Source organism: Dipodomys spectabilis, unplaced genomic scaffold, assembly GCF_019054845.1.
Source record: "Dipodomys spectabilis isolate Male_0828 unplaced genomic scaffold, ASM1905484v1 ptg000108l, whole genome shotgun sequence".
NCBI lineage: Eukaryota > Metazoa > Chordata > Mammalia > Rodentia > Heteromyidae > Dipodomys > Dipodomys spectabilis.
Genome location: NW_024870785.1, coordinates 23237271 through 23262558, shown reverse-complemented (window position 1 = coordinate 23262558; position 25288 = coordinate 23237271). Strand labels below are relative to the sequence as shown.

Genomic DNA, 25288 nt, shown 5'->3' with positions numbered 1-25288 from the left:
TATCAGTCTAATTGCCTATGTTTTTCTCATGTACGCTTCTAAAACAAAACTGAGTTATATTCATGAAAGCAAAGTATATCATTGACTGTGCTGAATTGAACATGAGATTATTAGTGATTATGTATTATTCCCCTTTAAAGATGACAATGACATTGTTTACAGTAAGCTCTATATAAATTCAAAATTCTCAACACAAATGGTCGAAAGATGAGTGCTACAATGTTTTTTGTTTTATTAATTCTTACTTGGAAATGTTTCAGTTTATGTGTCTCACATCCTCTTTTGCTGTGTGAAATCTCCAGATGGCACCAAAGAAAGCTAGTGTACTGGGAAAATCCTTATCTCACCATGAACAGTTGTTTTATTGGGAGAATTCAGAACCATTTACTCAGAGCAAAGAAAATTCTCCCAAAAGGAATTAGCTCAGACATAGATAATAACGGTCTCAACACCTTACAAATAAATACATCTGTCCATAATACAGAAGGTTTATTTAATTTCTAAAAATAGTATCTTGATATATCCTCCAACATATTCAGTCAAGGTAACTTTAATACTTTTGGAAGAGAAATTTAGCAAATCAAACTTTATAAGAAAAATTTTACTTTACTTCATTGTTGGTGGGAGTGTAAACTTGTTCAACCACTTTGGAAAGCAGTATGTAGGTTCCTCAAACGACTCCACATAGAGCTGCCCTAAGACCCAGCAATCCCACTGTTGGGCATTTACCCAAATGTTTACAAACAAGACCACACTAAAGCTACCAGCACAACTCTGTTTTATTTACCATAGCTAAGATATGGAACCAACCCAGATGCCCCTCAGCAGATGAATGGATCAAGAAAATGTGGTATATATACACAATGGAATTCTATGCCTCCATCAGAAAGAATGACATTGCCCCATTTGTTAGGAAATGGAAAGGCTTGGAAAAAATTATATTAAGTGAAGTAAGCCAAGCCCAGAGAAACATAGGTCCCATGGTTTCCCTTATTTGCAATATCTAGTATATGTATGAGTCAAGCAGAAAAGGTCAGATAATGTGATGTTAGGAAAATGAACCCTTAGATATGTATGTAAATGTTTTTTTTCTTTCATGCATCTGTTTCTAACTCATTTCTAAGATTATTTCTTTGTTGCTTTGTATGTCCCTCCCCCACAGTATAACCCCTGCTTTCACAATATTTGATGTCGGTATAATTTGTGGAGGAGATGGGGAAAAACAAGTCATTTAAGGATACAGGTGGACCCCTTACAACAATGAGAAGTACAAGTTGTCATGTCGAAAATGAGCTTTACAACTTTGGGGGGAGGGGGATTGGGGGAGGGATTGGGGGTAGGCTTGGAAGGGATGTGAAGGGTAAACAAAGGAGGAGGCTGCAATGCTTGATAAGAAATGTACTCATTATCTTGCCCATGTAATTGTAACCCCTCTGTACAGTATGTTACAAAATAAATAAATAAACAAATAAATAAATAAAATTTAAAAAAGAAAAATTTTAATAACTAGTTCTGCACCTGCTGAATAGGTGACAGATGAAATAGCTAGTAGAAAAATCAGCATTCTAACTGTACACTACAGAAAATTTTCTAATGAGTTAAATGTGACCTTCCTTTGGGGATAATTCAACAATAATAAATCACTCGGTTCCTAACAAAATGAGCTGATTATTGCTATGTGTGTAACTGAGCAAATATTAGTCTTAACCATGATTATTAAAAGAGCAGATTTAACTGACTTTTGATTGACTTTTACTTAGTCATATTTTGTCTAATCTGAAATCTATGACCTTACAATAAAGCTTTGTATACTTTTATTTCTTCACCTGGAGAAAAAGATTCAACTTCGTAGATATGCTGTGAATGAACAACTGGTGCATGGCCTCCCACTGCTACCTTAAAAGGGTAGCTTTTAGCTTGTGAAGTAAAAGAACAATTCTTGATTGAAAACTGGGTATAAGTGTGATTTATGCAGATCTAGAGGCTCCTCATGGGAGGAATATCCTTTTCCTGGGAAGGATCACAGCACTACACGAACCAAGTAAATTTGATGAAATGTCTCCAGAGAACACACCGGATATTCTGAGTAGAACAACACCGAAAACACGGGTCCTTAGGACATTGTCTAAAATAATTTTTTAATGAAGGTACTCACAGACGCGCCTCTCATAATCTTGGGAAAGATAACAGTAGAGCAGCCATCTGGATACTGTCCGAAGCGGGTATAGGGTGTTTGGAACCAAGCCTTTTCATTGGCCCAAACCACATGACAAAGAGGCAATATGGATGCTCCTAGTCCAATGGCTGTGCCCTTTACTGCTACAATATGAGGCTTCTTAAACTGAATGCAAGTATTAACTAAGTTTCTAAAAATAAAAAAAATAAATGGGTAACAAGCAAAAACATTGCATGTGTGAGCAGATGACAAAAATCTATTCTAGATTGCAAGTTGCCAAACAGAAAATGTGCAAATCAAAAAAACTAAGATTTGTTAAAAAGCCTCCTCCCAGAAAAGGTAGACTGTGGATCTACCTGCTGCAGGTTGTAAAGGCTTACCTACAGCCTGGATATCAAACAGGGGTGGCAGCTGCCACCAGTTGTAGGTGACATAGCCAGAACGGCTTTGGTGTTTACAGTGGCTCTAGGCCACTCTGATTATTATATGGAGCATTTCCAAATTCTCTCTCTGAAGACCCAAGGATCATACTGACTTTAGGGAGTTCTTGTGTCCAAGAAAGGGAAAATTCAGAGTGAACTTGGCACCAAGATTGTCTTGTACTGATTGAAGGGTTATTGACTAAGGGATATAACCTGCCCCTGCTAGGAGACTTTACACATTGAATCTGGAAACAACAGGTATTTTCTAAGGTCTTATAAACTGGACTAAATTACCTTAGGGGCATGCAGCTAGGCTAATTTAAGACATGAGGTTGGAAAGAAAGATCAGCAAGCATCCCAATACTTGTATCCCATTATGTATTGGTGGATGCTACTGCCACAGGAGATTGGAGAGCAAAGCAGGCATGAGGGAAGGTGGCCTTTGCAGGGGACAAGAACTTGCCATAAAGCACAGCCAGTGCTTGGCTGGAGTTTGTTTTTACAGGCTTTGTAGTTTCAGGGAGGTTGATCCTATACTATATAGGGAATCAGCTTTTTCCTCCCCCTCTCCCCTGAGGGTGGTTTCTTGTTCTGATTTCACACAGTAGAACAAAGCATAAACTTATATCTACCGACATACAAAATGATTCTTTTTATGTAGTTTGAGTCTGACCATTGAAGAACAACTACAACTTTTCATACACAGAGTTCTAAGCCAGGGCTTGACTGACAACAGCCATTGAGACACTTCCTACTAATTCCCCATCATCTGAACACTATCAAGATGGAATATAGTGCTGCCTCTCTCCTTGCCCCCACCTTCCCCCACCACAAGTCCTGAGGGTTGAACTCAGGATCTTCTGTTTAGTTGACTGACACTTGACTATTTGAATCACACTTTCAGTCCTGTTTGCATTAATCACTTGGAGGCTCAATTTTAACAGACTTTTCTAATTGAGCTGGTCAAGATTGTATGCATGGATTTCAGACTTTTGAGTAGCTAGGATTACAGATTTGAGCCATCTGCATCCTGCTGGATTATATTGTAAGGAGGGAGGTTGGGAGGTTTGTAAAGAACAGAGGAGTACAGGGCTTGCAGATGCAGATTCCAGCAACTGGTGTGAGGTATAGTCCATTAGGTGAGGCCTACCTCATCTCAGCCTTGCCATTTACCTCCAAGGTTAGTAAGGTTTTTGCACTATGCAACAATTGATTCCTTTAAATGAGCAAGCTACACTAATATCTAAGGATTCTAAATGAGATGCCCCAAGGCATTGTTAGAAAGCTCACACTGGGGTTTAATTATAAAGCTGTGGTACATGAACATATAAGAAGAAAAAACTTTCCACTATTCCATGCTTCTCCCATGATATATTTGTACCTATATAAAAAATTCTGGTCTTAAAGTCTATGAAGAAAATCAATACCAGGATTTCAAATGGGATAGATATATTGTTTTATAGCTGCAATTTCTATTTTGCCTGGAATAATGTCAAATGAAATTATATCTCTGTCTCAGAGATCCATGCTAAATTCACTAGCAGCTCTGCTCAGAGGAAGGGTGCCATGATGGTGTGTGAACTCATTTGTAAGCATGAGTTGAATGGAAATTCAGTTTGTTAAAACACAGCCACCCATCAAAGCTTTGTAGAAATGACCTGTCAAGCCACAAAGCTGTAGTATCATGAACTACAAAATTCCAGCTGCAGTGTGTCTAGTGGTAGGAGATCATGATGGACCTAAAGAGGAAAATGTGTACAACTTTGTTAAGTATATATAGGATTTTGTTTGCTATCCATGGGTCTTGAACATAGGGCCTGGCCACTGTCTCTGAGCTTCTTTGTGCTCAAGGCTAGTGTTTCTACCGAGTTCCAAGAACACTTCCAGCTTTTTCTGAGTAGTTTATTGGAGATAAGAGTCTCATGAACTTTTTCGTCTGGGCTGGTTTAAAACTACAATCCTCAGATTTCAGCCCCCTGAGTAGCTAGGATTACAGGCATGAACTAGCTGGCTCCTGGTATATATATCTCTTTTGAAACTTACAATTAAAGCCCATGAACATTAAAAGATGTACAATGCAGCATACTCAATTTGTATTTGTGAACTGAGTTAAAGATTTGCCACAAAGTTAGTTTTTGAAGACAGAATTCCTTCTGAGAAGACACTTGACAAGGTCAGATGTTAAGCTAGACTGTCATAGAAGGGAGTAGGAATTGTCTGGGAAAACCAGGCAACAAGATCTGAATTAGGACGTAGTGTGCTGCCTTCCTCAGCTTACTCAGCTTTATTATCTGAAAAAGGAAGGATTGAGTGGGAAGAAGTCAAGTTCTAGGGGCAGTTTATGCGTTTGTTTTGCTCTCTCTCCAAATCCTCTAATATAGGACTGCTGAGTAATAGCCTCTTCCTTTGAAAACTTCCCACATTATCTCACTCTATCAGGAGAGGAGACCTCATTTCTGTGCAGAGAAGCTTGCTTTTGGGTCCTTCAGACACATAGTATGCAGACATCAAAATCCCAATGCTATAAATGGAACCCAAGCTACTCAGTTTTATCAATGATGTAAGGGCCATTTCATGACAATGAATCTGCAACTGGCCATCATCAATTCCAATAGTGGAAATAGCAGCCTTAGACAGTGGACGATGTAAGATGTTAGTTGATCTCCATTCTCACTTCCCTTCCCTTCCATTCTGGATATTTGCCACAATAAGGAGCTTAGTGTCAAAAAGTTTAAGGAATTTGAGACATGACACCACAGAAACAAGCACAAAATATATACATAGAAAGATTGTTTTGTGTAATGTCCCTCTTAGGCATATAAAGTTAATTTAAGTAAACTGAGTAAGAAAGAAAAAGGTTTTAAGTGAAACTGCTTTAAATAATTACTTTTTTTTCTGATTCTCCCATATTCCATTAAGAAAAATTCTCGGGACAAAAATACATTCATTCAAAGCAGCAGCAATGCAGGTTTTGCAGAAGCACAGTGTTTCTGTTTCCTATAATATCAGCTGAGCCTTCTGTGAGAGTCAGGAGAAGAACATGGCAGTGGGAGGCTGGTAGAAGAAGTAGGATTGAGGATCTGATGAAAACATGCATCTAAAATCACCTAAAAGTGAAAGAGATGACGTTTCTACTTAAATGTCTGTATCTATCTTTTCTCTTTTTCTAATCCCAGTACTACAAGCCTCAGCCTCTGTCAGGGTCAGAGACTGGACAGTGGAGGAGGGAACAGGCTGGAGAACAGCAAGATTGGTGAGAGAAGCTCCAAGATGCACAGGAGAGGACACAGGTGGTCTCAAAGAAATTGTACAAAGTCACCACAGAAGACAATGGTGTGTGTGTGTGTGTGTGTGTGTGTGTGTGTGTGTGTGTGTGTGTAAAAAGTGAGGCTTAAAGTCATGCAACATATCCTGAATTATGGTTTAACAATGAGCAGTGTCCACACATTGATATGACGTTCTGATAGTCTAGAGCAGAATTATGTCCACTGATTAAGGCTTATAATTTCAAGTCAAGTAAGAAGGCACTGCCTTCTAGTACTATACCACAAAACTCCAATTAGAAATCCAGAATAACAATGGGATTATAACATTTCAAACCATAGGCATGTTATTCTGGGGAATAACAGAGCTGGGGAAGACTGAGGTCCAAGGCTAGTCTAGGCAAAGTGTTAGCAAGAAGACCTTATCTCAACAAATACTTCTGCCTAGGTGGTTCATGCCTGCAATCCCAGCTCTGAGTGAGGTGTATGTGAGGGAAGAACGATGCCCCAAAATTACTTAAAATACTTAAAGCAAATGGGGGCTGGAGGTGTGGTAGAGTGCATGCCTAGCATGTATGAGGCTTTGAGTTCAATCAAACCATAATACTACCAAAAAAAAAAAAAAAAAGAAAAAGAAAACAAATGTAAGATGTGCTCATTAGCTGGATTCAGATAACTATGCAAAGAAACCATAAATGTATGGCTTCTTTCTTCTCTATAAGAAATACTAAGAATTCAGTGAAGATATGAGAAGTGTACAACACAAGTACCATGCAGCTGTACATTATCTATATAGCACTCTTAGCCAACATGCCTGAGCACTTGCTGGGTTTCACTTAGTCTTAAAATCAGTTATTGGCCTCTGATAAGCAGTCATTTATGTCAGACTCATAGAAACAGCAGATGAATTAATTGAGTCAATCGAGTTAAATGACAGACATCTGGAAACAACCTGCTCAAGCTGTGTACAAAGGAAAAGAACCAAAACTAGAACTTAAAATTTGATTATGCCCAGTGCAAGTTGAGATGTATGCAATCATGGAGCCTTCCTGGCCATTGCAAGCTACCTTTTCAGGTACTAGTCAATGTGCATGCATAGAAAGCCCCCTTGCTGTGTGCTCTGCCACAACACTAAGACCATCAGTGTTGTAGGATGACAGGGAAACTCCTCACAGGACAGAACATGGCCATTGTTATCTTGCACAAATAAGAAACCTGGGCACCAGTGGCCCATGACTGTCACCCTAGCTACTCAGGAGGCAGAGATCTGAGTATGACAATTAAAAACCAGCCTGGACAGGAAAGCCCTTGAGATACTTATCTCCAATAAACCACAGAAAACTGGTAGTGACATTATGGCTCAAGTGATAGAGAGCTAGCCTTGAGCTGAAGATCTGAGAAACAGTTCCTAGGCCTAGAGTTCAAGACCCATGGCCGGCAAAAGAACAAAAAAGAAAGAAAGGAAGAAAGAAAGAAACAAAGAAAGAGATAAAGAAAGAGACAGAGAGAGAAAGAAACGAAAGAGAGAGAAAGAGAAAGAAAGAAAGAAAGAAAGAGAAAGAAAGAGAGAGAGAGAAAGAAAGAGAGAAAGAAAGAGAAAATTGAAAAACAGAAACCTGTCAAGATGAGAGCTCCAGCCTCTGTAGATGAAGACATCCTGACCTGGGAGATGGCCCAAGGACAGAGGAACTGTTACCTTCTCCTAGTAAGAACCAAAGCTCCCACTGGGCACATACCACTAGCATGGAGCAGATGCCCAGCACATGCCTTCTGCCCCATGCCAGTGTGGTCAGAGTGATTAGCAGCCAAGCTGCCAAGTCCCCTATGCTTCCCACCTCCTGGGCACATTGTGGGCCAGCTCAGAAGGAGGTTTCAGAAGAGCATAAAGAGCCACGCAGCAAAGCAGTGGTGCAGAAGCACAAAGCACATGTCTCTCACCTCTGGGTTTACAGAGTTATTCTCAGATGATTTTGTGGATAACAAGATGTGGGGGAAGCTGTCTTGCTTCCTGAAAATATCTCTGTATCCATAGGCACTCTTTGTCTGCCTCACACTGAAAGGCAACCACTTGTCCAAAGGCTGGTCTCCTCTGTCGCCAATAAATTTTCTTTCCCCAGCCATCACCCTTAACAGACATCTGTATGTTGGCTGATAGCACATCCATGAATGGAGATGTACCTGCCAAGGGTTTGAAATCAGAGTGGTCCATGATGTCCTATCACCAGTTCTCTTCCACTGTCACCTCAGAATTAGACCAGAAGTTGGTCGCAGTTCCAGGACTTATCAACACAACGCTGTCAATATCAGAACCTTGTCAAAGTCTACTTCAAAGATACCTTTTAGTTTCAATCTATATCTGCCAGAAAATCCACCCCCTACTTTTTTTGTCTAGGAGATGTACAGCTATAAACTGGGAAACTTTTAGAGAATGAGATTAGAGAGAATGGTGGACAGGATCTGCTATAGGTATGACAAGTTGGAAGGAAAAAGGAAAGAGCATAAGGAAATATGATTAACAAGGCCAAAGTGGTCAAAAGAAATCTTTCCAATGCAAGGAGGTCCTTCTGACAAACCTGTTCTTGTTGAGAAATGGCCTGGTGTGGTGCTGCCACATTAGACTCTGGTACCATTAGGGCAACATACATGTCACGGCTTCTTCCTTCCATGGCCTAGGCTACTACCAGAGGTTCATCCCCCGTTCCTATTTCTGCTTTCTAAAAGGGTACACACATCAAAGGGCTCTCTTCTTTCCACCTACAAACATTCTACCAGTGTTCTCTCATGACACAACTCCTCAATGCCAATCTGGGTGTTTTTCCTTGACTCCTAATATATCATCTCCTGAGCCTAACATTTGTTACCTTTCCTCCTTTTGGTGCTGGGGACTGAACTGAGAGCTTTGTGGATGCCAGGCATGTACTCTACCACTGAGCTGCATCTTCACCCAGAGCTTTGCTTATCATACTAGTCAAGGACTCAATTATTTGATACAATTACCAAGGCACATGAGAATAAGGGAGATGCTGCACTTAGCATGCGGACAAAATAAGCACCCTGTCTATAGGAGTCACCTCAATGTTGGCTTGTGTGGCAATGAGTGCAGAGCTCTGGCTAGGAGAAAACAAAAGCCATGTCTGAGAAATACATGAAAATACAGTGTAATCTACTGGTAAAATTATCAACAGGAGTTTTCTGAGGGGTGAGGCATGAGTCATTAATTATGAACCAAGAACTACTCCTTCAAAAGTATAAAGAAATAAGCCAAAGCCACCAGAAAAGACCAAAAAATGGGTACTTAAGAGAAAACAAAAATGTTCTTAGTCAAACACTGGTAAATAGACTGGGTGGGGCCTCCACCACAGCTTGGCCTCAATCCTTAACCCACTGAGGAGTGAGAGTGCCTTGGCCAGGCCTGCCTTCAGTTCAGACCCAGCAGCCTTAGAGGATTTGGAGTCATCCAACCTAGTCAGTTCAGGACTAGAGACCCAGGGATGTCAATTTGCTGGCCAACACCTACTCCCTAGGACTCCCACATTGGAAGCTATTTGCACTTTGATCTGCCCTGGGGCTTCCAGTTACAGATCACCCTCTGGGGCAGTTTACTTTCTAATGAGTGAGACCAACTTGGCTTAAAGATCTCTACCCCACTCCTCCCCACCCTACCCCAACCTCAGGCCTGGTAGAGGAAAGCTTAGGGAATTTACTATCTCCCAACTTTACTAGAAACAAGGAACTTGCTCCTCACCCAGTAGTATCTTTTCCTTAGAGCTTTCTAAAAGTTGCTGGATTCCCATAGGTCCTGTTTCTGAAGAAAAAGGGGCTCTTACAAGTTATTGGTGGCCATGGAGGAATGCCTGGCACAGACAACCTACCTGGAGCCTCACTGCAAGAAGAGTGAAAGATTCTGGCAAAAAGAACCAGTGACTGATTTTGGCCTCCAGTGAAAACAGAAGTGTTCACCCTCTTCCTGGCCATTGTGTATGTTCTAAGCAATTGAGATTTCTGCCTCACTCATGTAAAGTAAACATACCCAACAGGCTAAATCCATGTATCCCTTTTGCCCTTACAACCCCTTGCGAGCCTCAGACAGCTTTGAATGCTGGAAAAATGAGTATGAGAATGGGTCATTGGGCCATGTCTCCCTTCCACTCCTTGACTTGGAAGACTGAATCAAGCAGTTCTTGGTATGCTATGGGACTGGTCACCTTCTCACTCCCTCAAACAGCTAGACTCACTTCTGTCCTTACAGCTGCCAGATGCCTTGAGAAACTAGTATCTTGCACTCATCTTGTGAGTGCTGCTTCGCTGCCAACTGAACTGTAAGAACAGGGATCGGGGTTCCTGCTACTGTTTCTAGGGAATGTGAATGAAATCCCTCTGATGGGGCATGAGACAAGAACCTGCAGTTGTCTGAAGGAGAAGTAGATCCTTAATGGCCAGTATTCATACCTGCCTTTTGTGGTCCAATTCCCAAAGAGGAATGCGTACTGGGTAGCAGGTAAAGCAAGTCCTGTGTCAGAATAAAGGAGGAAGAGGTCCTGCTACCTCAGTGCCAAGACAAGTCTTGAACCTCACTCCCTTCAGTACTCCAAACATCACCTTGGTACTAGGAAAATTGTAACATCTGGATCTGGTTTGCTTTCTCTTCAAACTGCTTTTATGCTACTGGCATGCTTTTGAGAGACTGCTAACTTTAAAACTGGGCCAGGGAAAATAAACAACATTGGCACTTGTCATCCTCCTCTTCAAAGTAGTAGGAACACCATGAATTTGAAACTCCTCTTGAGCACCAGTCCTATATTGTTAAGATTAAATCTTGCTGGCTAACTTTATATTTCAAATACATTGAAAGAATAAAAGGGATTCTAAAGAAGAATAAGGACTCAGGGTACAAAATGTATACTTCTTGGGCTGGGAAGGTGGCTCAGTGGTAGAGTGCTTGCCTTGCATACCTGAGGCCCTGGGTTCGATTCCTCAGCACTACATAAGCAAAAAGAAAAACACCAGAAGTGGCACTGTGGCTCAAGTGGTAGAGCACTAGCCTTGAGCTGAAGAGCTGAGGGACAGTGCCCAGGCCCAGAGTTCAGGACCCACGACCAGTCCCAAAGAAAAAAAAAAGTATACTTCTTTATTTATATAAATAGGGCTTTAAGACAAAACTATTTAAAAGAAATCTGAGAAAGATGGTGGAGGAGAAGCTGGAGTCTAAGTAAGCTCTCGCATAGAAAGCAGTTTTAGAGATCCAGTGAACAGTTCTAAGTCAGAGAATTACACCAAGTGTGCCATCACAGGACAGAGAGTTAGGCCAGAGAAGGAAACCCAGGCAAGGAGACACTTCTGATCCCTTGCCAGCAGCCGCGGCGGCGGCAGCAGCTGTGGTGGTGGCGGGCGAGCGCAGGCTCCATACCTGAGCAACAGAGAGTCAGGGACGAAGGAGCCAGATGCAGCAGGCGAGCGGATTCTACTCAACACCAGCAAGAACCGACAAGGAGCAGACATCTTCATCCTGCAGTTCGCAGACCAGAGACGACCCAGGAACTAAGACTCGGCGTGAGTAGAAGCCTGACGTCCTCACTCCTTCTCAGGGAGCAGAGGAGGGAAGGCCACCTCTCCCCCCGCCCCCCCAGCACCGGTGATCTCCATCTTGGATACCGACAAAGCTTGGAGGAGCTGCTAGCTCCAGCTCAGGCCTTGGAATAAAACGAGTCATTTAGCAGGTCACAAGAACTTAACAGCGGCGTGACCTGCCAGACTCAGCTCCACCCAGGGAAAAGTCACCCAGCTCGGGCGCCAGCCCGAGGAGTGGGTTTCTTCACTGGGTAATCAGAGCCAGAGGCTGCCCCTCCCTCTAGCAGCCTGGACAAGCAATTGAAAATCAGTAAACAGAAACCCTGAGAATGGCTCCAGGCTGGGCTCTGTGAGGTTTTCACAAACCAGCCCCGGAAAAGCTACCAGAACCTAGCCTCATCACTGCATCCCCCTCTTTTGTGATACTCAAAGCAGATCTGTCTCCCAATGAACTAGCCTGGGAGGAGGATCACCAAATCCTGGGTAAAGCAGAGCATTTTTCTGCCTGTTCAAACAAACTGACTTAAGAAACCAACCAAGCCACAGGACCACAAGCAGACCAGAGACTCCAACAAGAAGCTGGTTACGGACACAAGTGAGATACAGGATTTTTCCCACTCCTCCCCCCCAAAAAAAATCAAAGAAGTTTTTTTTTTTTTCTTTTTTCTCTTCTTCTTTTTTTTTTTAGTTTTTATTTTTGGTACCTTATATAAAAAAATTTTTTTTCTTTTCTAAAACTTTTTTCTATCTTTAATCTTTGCCTTTTTTGATAAAAAAAATTGTTTTCCAGAAACTTTCTTTTCCTCTTATAATTTTTATTTTGGGGATACGGGAGTGTGCGTTTTTGCTTTCTTTTTTGGTCTTCTTTCTCTTTTTTTTTCTTTTTAAATTAACTTTTGTTTTTTGTTTAGCTCTACTGAACTTCTCATCTTTTTCTTCTTCCTTTCTTATCCTTTTCACCTTCTCCTCTCTTTCGTTCTTCTTTATGTGACTTAATTCTTGTCCTGCACATCCTCAGATAAAACTGAAGTTGACTATAAGACCCTATCCCCCATTGTGTACACACTTAATCCACAAATTTATTACTCAAGTCAAAACCTCTAAGACTTAAATTCCTTAATAGCAGTACTACCTCTTTATACCTATATAATATTTTAAGCATTTTTATTTTTAAGTTTTTCACATCTCCTTTATATCCCTCCCCTTCTCTCAATAAATTCACGTTCTTACCTAATAGATTGTTATCGATTCTACATAATTTTATTAATTTCTACCTTTCCATTTTTCTGGTCTCTTTTCTTTTCCCGTTCCCTTTTTTTCTCTCTCTCTACATTCATCCTACCCAACCTATTTCCTGCTTTGAGATTAAGACTTAGTTAACTCTCCCTGAGCCTCCCCACATCAATCTATTCCTATTTTTTTACCCACATCTCTCCCTAACCCTAATAATTTCTGCTCTTCCAAATTCTTCTTTGCGGTTCGTAGACAATTAACATATAGTTGTTTGATGTTGAATAGATGTATCTGTTGAACTAGATTGTATCTGTAGGCTATTGACTGTGCAAATTCAGACTTGGGATGATGCTTGCCTTAAGATAGTGTTCTAGCACAAAACTGGTGCTATTTTCATCTCAAATGGGCAGAATAAGCTGGAAAAACACAAGAAAAATGGCAAATCCGGGTATCTCAATTCCCAATCCCGATAATCAGGGGACAGAACAGATAATGAATAATCCAGAGGAGAATTCCCAAATAGCTCTACAAACACTGCTGGCAAACATGATAAATCAAAAGATTGAAAGCATACAAAGGTCTCTGTATGAGCGTGTTAGGGAGAGAGAGGAGGCATTCCAAAAGTTTATACAGGAATACCATAAGCGTGAGGGAGCTACTCAAAAGCTGATACAGGATTTGCATGAGCAGCTTGAGAATACTCAAAGAGAAAGGCAGGAATGGCGTGAACAGGCTGAGAACACTCAAAGAGAACTACAGGAATCCCACGAACGGGAGCATGCTAATCAAAGAGTAATACAGGAATTGAGAGACCAGGTAAAGAACACACAAAGATCACTAAAGGCATTCATGGAATCCATTAACAAAGAGCTGAAGGAAGTCAGGGAGACCACAAAGGGAATGCTGAATGGAACCCAACAGAAGGAATGGGAGCCCAAAGAAACCATAACCAATCAACTAAGTGATCTGAGAATAAACACTGAACATCAAATTAAGGAAGTAAAGAAGTTCATACGAGATCTAAAAAAAGCTTCAACACAGAACTTGAAGTCTTCTAAGCTGACCAACTAGAAGGAAAAGAGATAAAAAACAAAGTAGAGAGTCTTGACAGCAGGTTAGACCATGCAGAAGATCGAATCTCAGGGATTGAAGACAGCCTAGATATTATAGAGAAAGAACATACAACCATCCAAGACAAGTCCAAGAAATATGATAGATCTATCCAACAGTTGGAAGACACCATCAGAAGGCCTAATCTAAGGATAATGGGTGTAGAGGAGCACCTAGAAGCAGAAGTTAATGGTCTAGGAAATTTGTTCAACAGGATCCTAGCAGAGAACTTCCCAAACATGCAAAAAGATAGGCCTATTCAGATACAAGAAGCTTTTAGAACCCCAAATAGACCAGACCAGAATAGGACAAACCACCATCACATTATAATCCACACAGGATCAACTCAGACCAAGGAAAAGATCCTTAAAGCTGTCAAGGAGAAAAGGGTAATCACCTATAAAGGGAAACCAATTAGAATCACCTCAGATTTCTCAGCAGAGACAATCAAAGCAAGAAGAGCCTGGAATGATGTATGCCATGCCCTAAAAACAAACAACTATCAACCAAGAATACTGTACCCAGCTAAACTCTCCTTCATAACTGAAGGCCAAATAAAAACCTTCCATAGCAAAGAAAAATTGAAACAATACATCTCCACCAAACCAGCCCTACAAAAGATTCTTAAGGATGTCCTACACATAGAAAACCAACAAGACCACAATAAAGGCCCAAACTGAGAATCCAAGAACCAAAAGAAGAACCCAGTTTTCACAAGAAGGTGGAAAACATGGCAGGAACTCCCAAATACCTCTCAGTCCTATCCCTTAACATTAACGGACTTAAGTCTCCAATTAAGTGACATATAGTGTCTAGTTGGATTAAAAAACAAGATCCTTCTATCTGCTGCCTTCAGGAGTCACATCTTGCCTGTAAAAACAAACACATATTCAATGTGAAAGGCTGGAGCAAAATCTACCAAGCAAACGGCCCCATAAACAGGCGGGAGTTGCAATCCTAATATCAGATAAAATAGACTTCAAATTAAAATTCGTGAGAAGAGATAAAGAAGGTCCCTACATACTAATTAAGGGATCTCTCCTTCAAGAGGATATTAAAATTCTAAATATCTACTCGCCAAACAATGGAGCACCCAAATTTATCCAAGAAACAGTACTTTCCCTCAAATACCATATAGATCCAAAGAAATTAATTGTTGGGGATTTTAACACACCACTCTCGCCAGTAGATAGATCAACTCAGCAATAACTCAACAAAGAAACTGCAGATCTAAACAGCTGCATAGATCAACTAGATTTAACAGACATCGACCGAACATTTCACCCAGCTGCATCAGAATACACGTTTTTCTCAGCAGCACATGGAACATTTTCTAAAATAGACCACATTTTAGGCCACAAAACAAACTTGTCTAAATTCAGAAACATTGAAGTTATACCTTGCATTCTCTCTGACCACAAGGGAATAAAATTAGAACTCAACACCAAAAGCCACCAAAAGAAGTCCGGTATCACATGGAGGCTAAACAACACATTGCTGAATCACGAGAGGATCATGGAAGAGATTAGAAAGGAAATTCAAATGTTCAGTCTATTCAACAAAAAATGAACACACAAATTACCAGCTCCTCTGGGACACAGCAAAGGTAGTACTCAGAGGCAAGTTTATAGCTCTGAGCTCCTACATCAACAAATTGGAGAGATCTGAAACCAACAATTTAATGAGACATCTGAACCTCCTTGAAAAAGAGCAGCAAGATAAATCCCAATCCAGTAGATGGAAAGAAATAATTAAAATTAAATCAGAATTAAATTAATTAGAATCCAAAAAAACTATAGAATGAATCAACAAAACAAAGAGTTGGTTCTTTGAAAAAATTAACAAAATTGACAGACCCTTAGCAAATCTTATCAGAAAAAGAAGAGAACACACCCAAATTAATAAACTCAGAGATGAGAATGGAAACATCACCATGGAAACAACCAAGATTCAGAACATTTTAAGGGAATACTTCTCAAAACTTTATGCTAATAAGTTTGAGAACTTGACAGAAATGGACCTCTTCCTAGCAAATATTGACATGCCAAAACTAAACCAAGATGAGTTAAACCAGCATAACAGGCCCATATCAAGCATTGATATAGAAACAGCAATAAGAGTCCTCCCAGCTAAGAAAAGTCCAGGACCAGATGGTTTTACAGCAGAATTCTACAAGGCCTTCAAAGCAAAGTTCACACCAATACTCCTCCAACTCTTCAATGAAACTGAAAGAGAAAGTTCACTACCGAACACATTCTATGAAGCCATCATAACCTTCATCCCAAAACCAGGCAGGGACAAATCAAAGAAAGAGAACTATAGACCCATTTCTTTGATGAACATTGATGCAAAACTTCAACATAATATTGGCCAACCGACTTCAACAATTCATCCAGAAAATCATACACCATGATCAAACAGGATTCATTTCAGGGATGCAAAGCTGGTTCAATATACGCAAATCAATAAATATTATTCATCACATCAACAGGTGCAAGAATAAGAACCACATGGTTATCTCAATAGATGCAGAAAACGCATTCGACAAGATCCAACACCCCTTTATGATGAAGGTTTTGGAAAAATTAGGAATCCATGGAACATTCCTCAATACAATAAAGGCTGTAGATGACAAACCTACAGCCAGCATTATACTCAATGGTGAAAAACTAAAGCCATTTCCTCTTAACTCAGGAACAAGATAAGGATGTCCACTCTCTCTACTTCTCTTCAATCTAGTATTAGAATGCCTAGCTACAGCAATAAGACAAGATGCAGACATAAAGGGGATCCAAATAGGAAAAGAAGAAATAAAACTCTCCCTCTTTGCAGACGACATGATCTTGTATTTAAAGAATCCCATAGACTCTACTCCCAAATTACTCAAGCTGATTCAAAACTTTGGCAAAGTAGCAGGTTATAAAATTAACCCCCAAAAATCAATGGGTTTTCTGTATGCCAACAATGAGAAAAGTGTGGCTGATATTAGGAAAGCAACTCCATTTGTAATAGCTCCACAAAAAATAAAATACCTAGGAATTAACTTAACCAAAGAAGTGAAGGACCTCTATGATGAAAACTTTAAAATCTTGAAAAGGAAATCAACACAGAACTTAAAAAATGGCAAAACCTCCCATGCTCCTGGATTGGAAAGATTAACATCGTGAAAATGGCAATACTTCCCAAGGCTATCTACAAATTCAACGCGATACCTATCAAAATTCCACCCTCATTCTTCAAGGAAATAGAAGAGGCAATCCAAAAATTCATATGGAACAATAAAAGACCCCGAATAGCAAAAACGCTCCTCAACAGAAAGAACACTGCTGGAGGAATATCAAGACCAAATTTCAAACTCTACTATAAAGCCATAGTAATCAAAACAGCTTGGTATTGGCATAAGAACAGACCTCAGGACCAATGGAATAGAATTGAAAACCCAGAAATGAACCTACAGACCTATAGCCATCTAATCTTCGATAAGGGATCTAAAACAATAGAATGGAAGAAAGACAGCCTCTTCAGTAAATGGTGCTGGCAAAATTGGTTAACTACTTGTAGAAAACTCAAGCTAGATCCTTATATATCACCCTGCACCAGAATCAACTCCAAATGGATCAAAGACCTCGAAGTCAAAGCAGACACTCTGAAAACATTACAGGATGGAATAGGAGAAACCCTAGGTCTCCTTGGCTCAGGCCGAAATTTTCTGAATAGAGACCCGGAAACACAACAAATCAAAGAAAGGTTGGACAAATGGGATTGCATAAAGTTGCAGAGCTTCTGCATGGCAAAGGACATACCTAGCAAGATCAATAGAAAGCCCACGGACTGGGAGAAGATCTTTACTAGCCATACAACGGACAAGGGTCTCATATCTAAAATATACTTGGAACTCAAAAAATTAAATCCCCCAACAACAAATCCTCAAAGAAACAACTGCCCAATAAACAAGTGGGCGAAAGACTTAAAGAGAAACATCTCTGAAGAAGAAAGAAGGATGGCCAATAGATACATGAAGAAATGCTCAACATCCCTAGCCATAAAAGAAATGCAAATCAAAACAACCTTGAGATACCACCTCACTCCAGTTAGAATGGCAAAATTCAAGAACTCTAACAACAACAGATGCTGGAGAGGATGTGGACAGAAGGGAACCTTACTTCATTCTTGGTGGGAATGTAAACTTGTTCAACCACTTTGGAAAGCAGTATGGAGGTTCCTCAAAAGACTCCACATAGAGCTCCCCTATGACCCAGCAATCCCACTTTTGGGCATTTACCCAAATGTTTACTAACAAGACCACACTAAAGCTACCAGCACAACTATGTTTATTGCAGCATTATTTACCATAGCTAAGATATGGAACCAACTCAGATGCCCCTCAGTAGATGAATGGATCAAGAAAATGTGGTATATATACACAATGGAATTCTATGCCTCCATCAGAAAGAATGACATTGCCCCATTTGTTAGGAAATGGAAAGACTTGGAAAAAATTATATTAAGCGAAGTTAGCCAGGCCCAAAGAAACATAGGCCCCATGGTTTCCCTTATTTGCAATATCTAGTATACGTATGAGTCAAGCGGAAAAGGTCAGATAAGGTGATGTTAGGAAAATGAACCCTTAGATATGTAATTTAATGTTTTTTTCTTTCATACATGTGTTTCTAACGCATTTATAAGATTATTTTTTTGTTGCTTTGTATGTCCCTCCCCCACAGTATAAACACTGCTTTCACTATATTTGATGTCAGTATAACTTGTGGAGGAGATGGGGACAAACAAGTCGCTTAAGGATACTTCCAACAATGAGAAGTACAAATTTTCATGTCCAAAACGAACTTTACAATGTCCGTGTGGGGGGGGGGGGGGGGAGAAGGATTGGGACTGGGGGGGGGGGAGGGGGGATGCTGGGAAGGGATGTGAAGGGTAAACAAAGGAGGAGGCTGCAATGCTTGGTAAGAAATGTACGCATTATCCTGCCCATGTAATTGTAACCCCTCTGTACAGTATGTTCACAAATAAAATAAAATAAATAAATAAAAATTAAAATTAAAAAAAAGAAAGAAATCTGAATTTTTACATTCACCATCAGTGAATTCCTGCCAGGAAAGTCTGTGCATGATGATACACAGCAGGACTACAACAGTTGCTCAGGAAAGCAACATTCATTTGAGAAATAGTTGGCAGGCTCTGACACTCCTGTTTCACTGTTACCAATGGGAAGTCTTAAACTTCTTCCTCCACTTAGTCTTCTTCAAATTCCCCCTGTTCATCAGCAGTGGCATCTTGGCACTGCTGGTACTCGTACACCAGGTCATCTATATTGCTCTCAGCCTCAGTGAACTCCATCTCATCCATCCCCTCGGCCATGTACCAGTGCAAGAATGCCTTGCGCTGGAGCATGGTTCTAAGTTTTTGGGAAAACCGCTTGAAGGGTTCTTGGATGGCCGTGTTGTTGCCGATGAAGGTGGCCGACATCGTGAGGCCACGCGGGGGGATGTCACACACAGTTGTCTTCACATTGTTGGGAATCCAGTCTGCAAAGTAGCTGCTGTTCTTGCTCTGCATGTTGAGCATCTGCTCATCTACCTCCTTCATGGACATGCGGCTTCGGAAGATGGCAGCCGCTGTCAGATAGCGGCCATGGTGCAGATCACAGGAGACCATCATGTTCTTGGCGTCAAACATCTGGTGGGTAAGCTCGGGCACTGAGAGAGCATGGTACTGCTGGCTAGCGCGGCTGGTCAGGGGTGCAAAGCCAGGCATGAAGAAGTGTAGGCGGGGGAAGGGCACCAAATTCGTGGCCAGCTTGCGCAGGTCTGCATTCAGCTGTCCGGGGAAGCGCAGGCGGTTGGTGACCCAGCTCATGATGGCTGACACCAGGTGGTTCATGTCTCCATAGGTGGGTGTGGGCAGCTTCAGGTGTGGGAGCAGATGTCGTACAGAGCCTCGTTGTCGATGCAGAAAGTCTCATTTGCATTTCCCACCAACTGATGGAGAGACAAGATCACATTGTAGGGTTCAATCACAGTGTCTGACACCTTGGGGGAGGGCATGATGCTGAAGGTATTCATGATGCAGTCTGGGTACTCCTCTAGGATCTTGTTGAGAATCAGGGTGCCCATGCCTGACCCGGTGCCACCTCCCAGGGAATGGGCCAGCTGGAAACCCTGGAGACAGTCACACCTTTCTGACTCCCGCCGTACCACATCCAGCACGGATTCCACCATCTCGGCTCCCTCTGTGTAGTGGCCCTTGGCCCAGTTATTGCCTGACCCACTCTGGCCTATGAGACACAAAGACACGATGAGACACACACTCCAAGAATAATGACTGTGCCTGTCCTATTGTGAAGACAATAGGACTCTTCTGAGCTAACCTTTGCTATTACTTTAGATACACTTTGGTGAAATAAGGAAATGTTTTCGATGTATCTGGGACCCTACAAATCATCCAGGTTCTAAAGAAAAGTAAAGACAATGTGGAGGAAAATACATTTTAACCCAAATCAAGTACTTCTAGAAATGAAGAACCGAGCCTGCCTCAATACTGGAAATGTAGTTAATTTCACAAGAGGCACAGGAGTACAGTGTGGCTACAGTGAAGCTAAGCTGCAAGCACTTGTCTGCACCTTGCTCACACATAGCTGTGCTTTAATTTCTGGTGTCCTGAAGTGGTTCTCTGTTATTGCCAGGCCTTTGAAATGACCAGCAGCGCTGAAACCTTGTTGGAGGCTTTCCCTGCTTGCTGCTCTTTTCCTTCAGAGGCTGTTTTGTCATGGAGGGCGTGCAGAGTGACACTGATCTGAACTGTCTGAATGTCCAGGGGCATGACTCCCATGGACTGGAATAGGTAGGTTTGGTGAGGACAATATCTAGGTGGATAAAGGCTCAGCCCAGCACTGTAATGCCTGGATGTTAGGACCCATGGACCATGATGACATACCATATATGAAGTTGTCTGGCCTAAAGCTCTGGCCAACTCGTCCATATCTCACTGAATCTAAGGTGCCTGGCTCTAGGTCCACCATGATGGCCCGAGGAACATATTTGTTGCCTGTGGGAACAAGAGTTGACTTAGGCTTATACTTGACAAGGAACTTAGGGGGCAGAGCAAGTGATTCTAAGTGACTCTCAGCATTCATTACAAAAATTACAGCATTTGAGGGGCTAGAAAGGTGGCTCAGTGGTAGAGCACTTGCCTTGCATGCCTGAGTCCCTGGGTTCCATTCCTGAGCACCACATAAGCAAAAAGAAAAAAGCCGGAAGTGGTGCTGTGGCTCAAAGGGTAGAGTGCTAGCCTTGAGCTGAAGAGCTGAGGGACAGCGCCCAGGCCCAGAGTTCAGGCCCCATAACCAGAACCCCCCCCCAAAAAAAAAATTACAGCATTTGAGACATGGAAACAGAAAAGATATCTTGAGCATGAATCCCCATGTAAGAGGCTTCAGCAACTTTAAGGACATTGGCAGTTGTCTATTTCCATGAATATTCATTCCTTTGCTTTGGGCATGGTGGCTGAAATCTCAGCTACTCAGGAGGCAAAGATGAGCATCAGGCTTTGAGTCTAATGGGGCAAAAGAAAGGTGACAACACCTTTTTTTTTTTTTTTGGTTCATCGTGGGGCTTGAACTCTGGGCCTGGGCACTGTCCCTCAGCTCCCCGCTCAAGGCTAGCACTCTATCACTTGAGCTACAGCCCCACTTTCAGTTTCCTGAGTGTTTTATTGGAGATAAGAGTCTCAGGGACTTTCCTGCCCAGGCTGGCTTTGAACTATGATCCTCAAATCTCAGCCTTCTGAGTAGCCAGCATTACAGGAATGAGTCACCAGTGCCTATCAGCAAGCATCTTTCTCTTTTTTTGTTAATTTTAATTTATTGTAAAGGTGCTGTATAGAGGACTTACAGTTACATGAGTAAGGAAATGAGAACATTTCTTGTCAAAAATTGTTACCCCTTCCTTTGTTGTGCTCCCACTATCCCTTCCCTTCCCCAATTACCTTTCTCAAGAAATGAGCCAGGTGCCAGGCACCAGTGGCTCATGCCTGTAATCCTAGCTACTCTGGAGCCTGAGATCAGAGGATCACTGTTCAAAGCCAGCTGGGGCAGGAAAAGTCTGGGAGACTCTTATCTCCAATAAACTAACAGAAAACCAGAAATGGCACTGTGGCTCAAGAGGTAGAGCTGCTTGCCTTGAACTGAAGAGTTGAGGGACAGTGCCTAGGCCCAGAGTCCAAGCCACATGACCGACCCCTCCCCACACCAAAAACAAAAAGAGCCAGGTATGGCTAGTCACCAAGTAGATGTAGGGGAATTCAAGTGTAAGGCTTTCCTGGGGAAAATATATACAATACATATTTCTTGTCTTATAATGCTTCAATAATGGTTATCAAATAGCACATATCCCTGTATTCAAATTCTCAGAGCAACCTTGGGCAATGACATGCAATTTCCCATTTAACCTGATCTGGCCCAAGGGAAAGCACTTAACATGATGTAAACACCAGTTTTAGAATACCCCCTTCCTAAACATTCACATGAAGAAAACTGGCCATCCTGCTGGATATACAGGATCTAATAAAGACACAACCTAAAATACTGTTCATAGGAGTGACACAATCCAACCCAAACACTCTCAACCAAGGAATCAGATGATTAAAATCAGATGATTACTTAAACAATATTAACACAAAATACCAAGGTGAGGACATCCCAAAATGTAGATCTATAAAACTCAAATAAATTAAATGGCTTTGTACTTTTGTTTGTACTTGTTCATTGGTTTAATACACAGGAAAGCCAATTATCCACGATTCTGTTTGTAGACAATAATGTAGAATGGAAACTCAATATAAAATTAAATGAACTTTACATTGGCAGTTACAAAAACTGAAAATCTACTCTGTAGACTTCAATTAGGCTATTTATGATAGGAAAGACAATATGATTCATTTAAAAGCAATGTTTACAAATTAGTATTGGTTTTTTCTACATCACAAGAATGTTTTCTTACTTTAAAAACCTTAAAAAGAATTTATTGTTGGCCAAGTATTCATATTCAAAATGCTCGAGACCAGAAATGTTATAGATTTCAGGGTGAGACACTTTATTTATGCTTTGTGATTTGGACTATTCTCATATATATTAGTGACTGAACATCCCTCTTTAAAATTTTTTAAATTTTCTTTTTCAAAATATTGTTTTAGAAATTTAATCTGTATTTTAAAGAGGCAATGTAACTGGGCTCTGGTTGCTTAAGGGTGTAATTCTAGCTACTCAAAAATCTGAGATGAGACCTTAGCATTGCAGATTGAAGTCAGCTGGGGCAGGAAAGTCTGGGAGACTCATCTCCAAGAAACTACCCAAAACAAAAGAAGCTCATAGTCAGTGCCCAGGCCTTGAGCTTAGAAGGATGATCAGAACACAACCAAATGGCATTGGATTATATTATATTTTATCAATTGTTTTAGAATGCATATTTAGGCAGTCTCATTTTTAATTATGTGAAACGCGCTCACACCTTTAATCCTAGCTACCCAGAAGGCTGAGATCAGAGAATCACGGTTCAAAGCCAGCCAGGGCACAAAAAGCCGGCCAGACTCATATCTCCAATAAAACACCAGCAAACTGAAAGTGGTAGAGCTGCTTGCCTTGAGCTAAAGAGTTGAGCGACAGTGCATAGGCCCAGAGTTCAAGCTCCATGACCAGAAAAAAAAAATCCAGATGTGGTTAGTCAGCAAGTAGAGCTAGGGGGAACTCAGGTATAAGGCTTTCCTGGGTATACAAGAGTATACTCAAAAATTAAAACAAAGTATCTGGTGGAGTGGCTCAGTTGGATACAGCACTTGACTTACAAGATCAAGGTCCCCTAGGGGCTGGGAAGGTGGCTCAGTGGTAGAGCGCTTGCCTTGCAAGCCTGAGGCCCTGGGTTCGATTCCTCAGCACCACATAAGCAAAAAGAAAAAAGCCGGAAGTGGCGCTGTGGTTCAAGTGGTAGAGTGCTAGCCTTGAGCTGAAGAGCTGAGGGACAGTGCCCAGGCCCAGAGTTTAGGCCCCACGACCGGACCCAAAAAAAAAAAAAAAAAGATCAAGGTCCCAAATTAAAACTACAATACTACCATAAGAAAGGCAGGAACTCCTTCCTTGTCAGTAGTATTCCCCGGGGAACTATTTTGCCATGGTATGGGAAGCCAGATGGGAGACACTCACCAGCTGCCTCATTGTAATACACCTCGATTCTCTGCAGCTGTAAATGGCTATCTCCATAGTAGTTGCCAGTGCAGTCAATATTGTGCTCAACGCTTACCATTTCCCAAAACTGAGATGGAAACAGAAGTGTATTATGAAGTAGAATGATAACTGTCCAAACAATGCATTTTAAAGTAACTATAAGAAACCTATGTCCTGTTGACACAAATATATTTGTAAAAAATAATTACATTTTCTAAATTAAAAAAAGCACAGAAATTGGTGATATTTTAGTTTTGTTAATCTCTTTGCTATCTGGCTGAATAGAAGACATCTGGGTTCTCCTAGAGTATTCCATCTTATACGGTACCATATTCTGTTTGTATTCTATGACGAGTAGCTGGCCTTACATGGACATGAAATTGCCAAAGCAGTAACTTGAAGACTCAGCTAGAAGGGTCTCCAGAACTCCAAGTGTCCTCAGAGCATACATGACAACCACTGATTTAGAAAACACCCAACTTAAGGGAGATGAGATGGGGCATGAAAACTCAGAGAAATTTTCATTAAGGTAGAAGAACTGTTCTCAATTATCTGACACTCATCAGTTGACACAAAGGGAATCCTCTGTATCTTTCAGCTCAAAGACACTGCAGTCCTTGCATTCAAACCAGACCAAAAGTGCATTAGTCTATTCCCAGGAAACTAAATACAAAGACTTGAGGCTCAGGTAAGACTAAGACATGCAAGGGATTTGAAACCACCCCAGCCTTGCTTAAAAACCACACCCACCAGGGCCACACAAATTAGGGAAATTGGAGAAGCTATCTGGGGGACTTCATTTGCAGAAGGTTAGGGGCCACCAAGGAGCCCCACCTACCTCAGCCTAGCCATGACCACCACCACCTCCACACTCCAACCCCGTCCTCCTTCTCCTTCCCCTAAATTTGAGACTCAGATCCATGGCCAGTGCCATGCTCACCTTTGTGCCAATCTGGTTGCCACACTGGCCTGCCTGTATGTACACAATCTCCCTCATGGTGCAGGGCTGTGGAGCAGTTGGATGTGTGTCTTCAGCAGTGGTGCCCACAGGTAGAGCTGGGAAGCAGGAATCTGACACAGTGAACTCAGATCCCCATTTATACCACTGGTTGTTACAGGGGCAGAGGAGGTGGGGCGGACTTGATTATAGGTGGAGCCAGCAGGTGCTCCAACTCAGTCTCCCTATTGCTGGGTAATCAGAGGACCCTACCAGTTCCCACCTACCCTGGCATCCAGCTGCCAGCTGCAAGTCCATTAGCAAAGTTGCCACTCTATTTGGATCCTC

At 41.5% G+C, this 25288-nt stretch overlaps 1 pseudogene; it reads right to left on the bottom strand.

Moving 5' to 3' along the window:
* Positions 1-19022: 19022 nt before the first annotated feature.
* Positions 19023-25000, bottom strand: LOC122114487 (annotated as a pseudogene).
* Between the last annotated feature and the right edge of the window lie 288 nt (positions 25001-25288).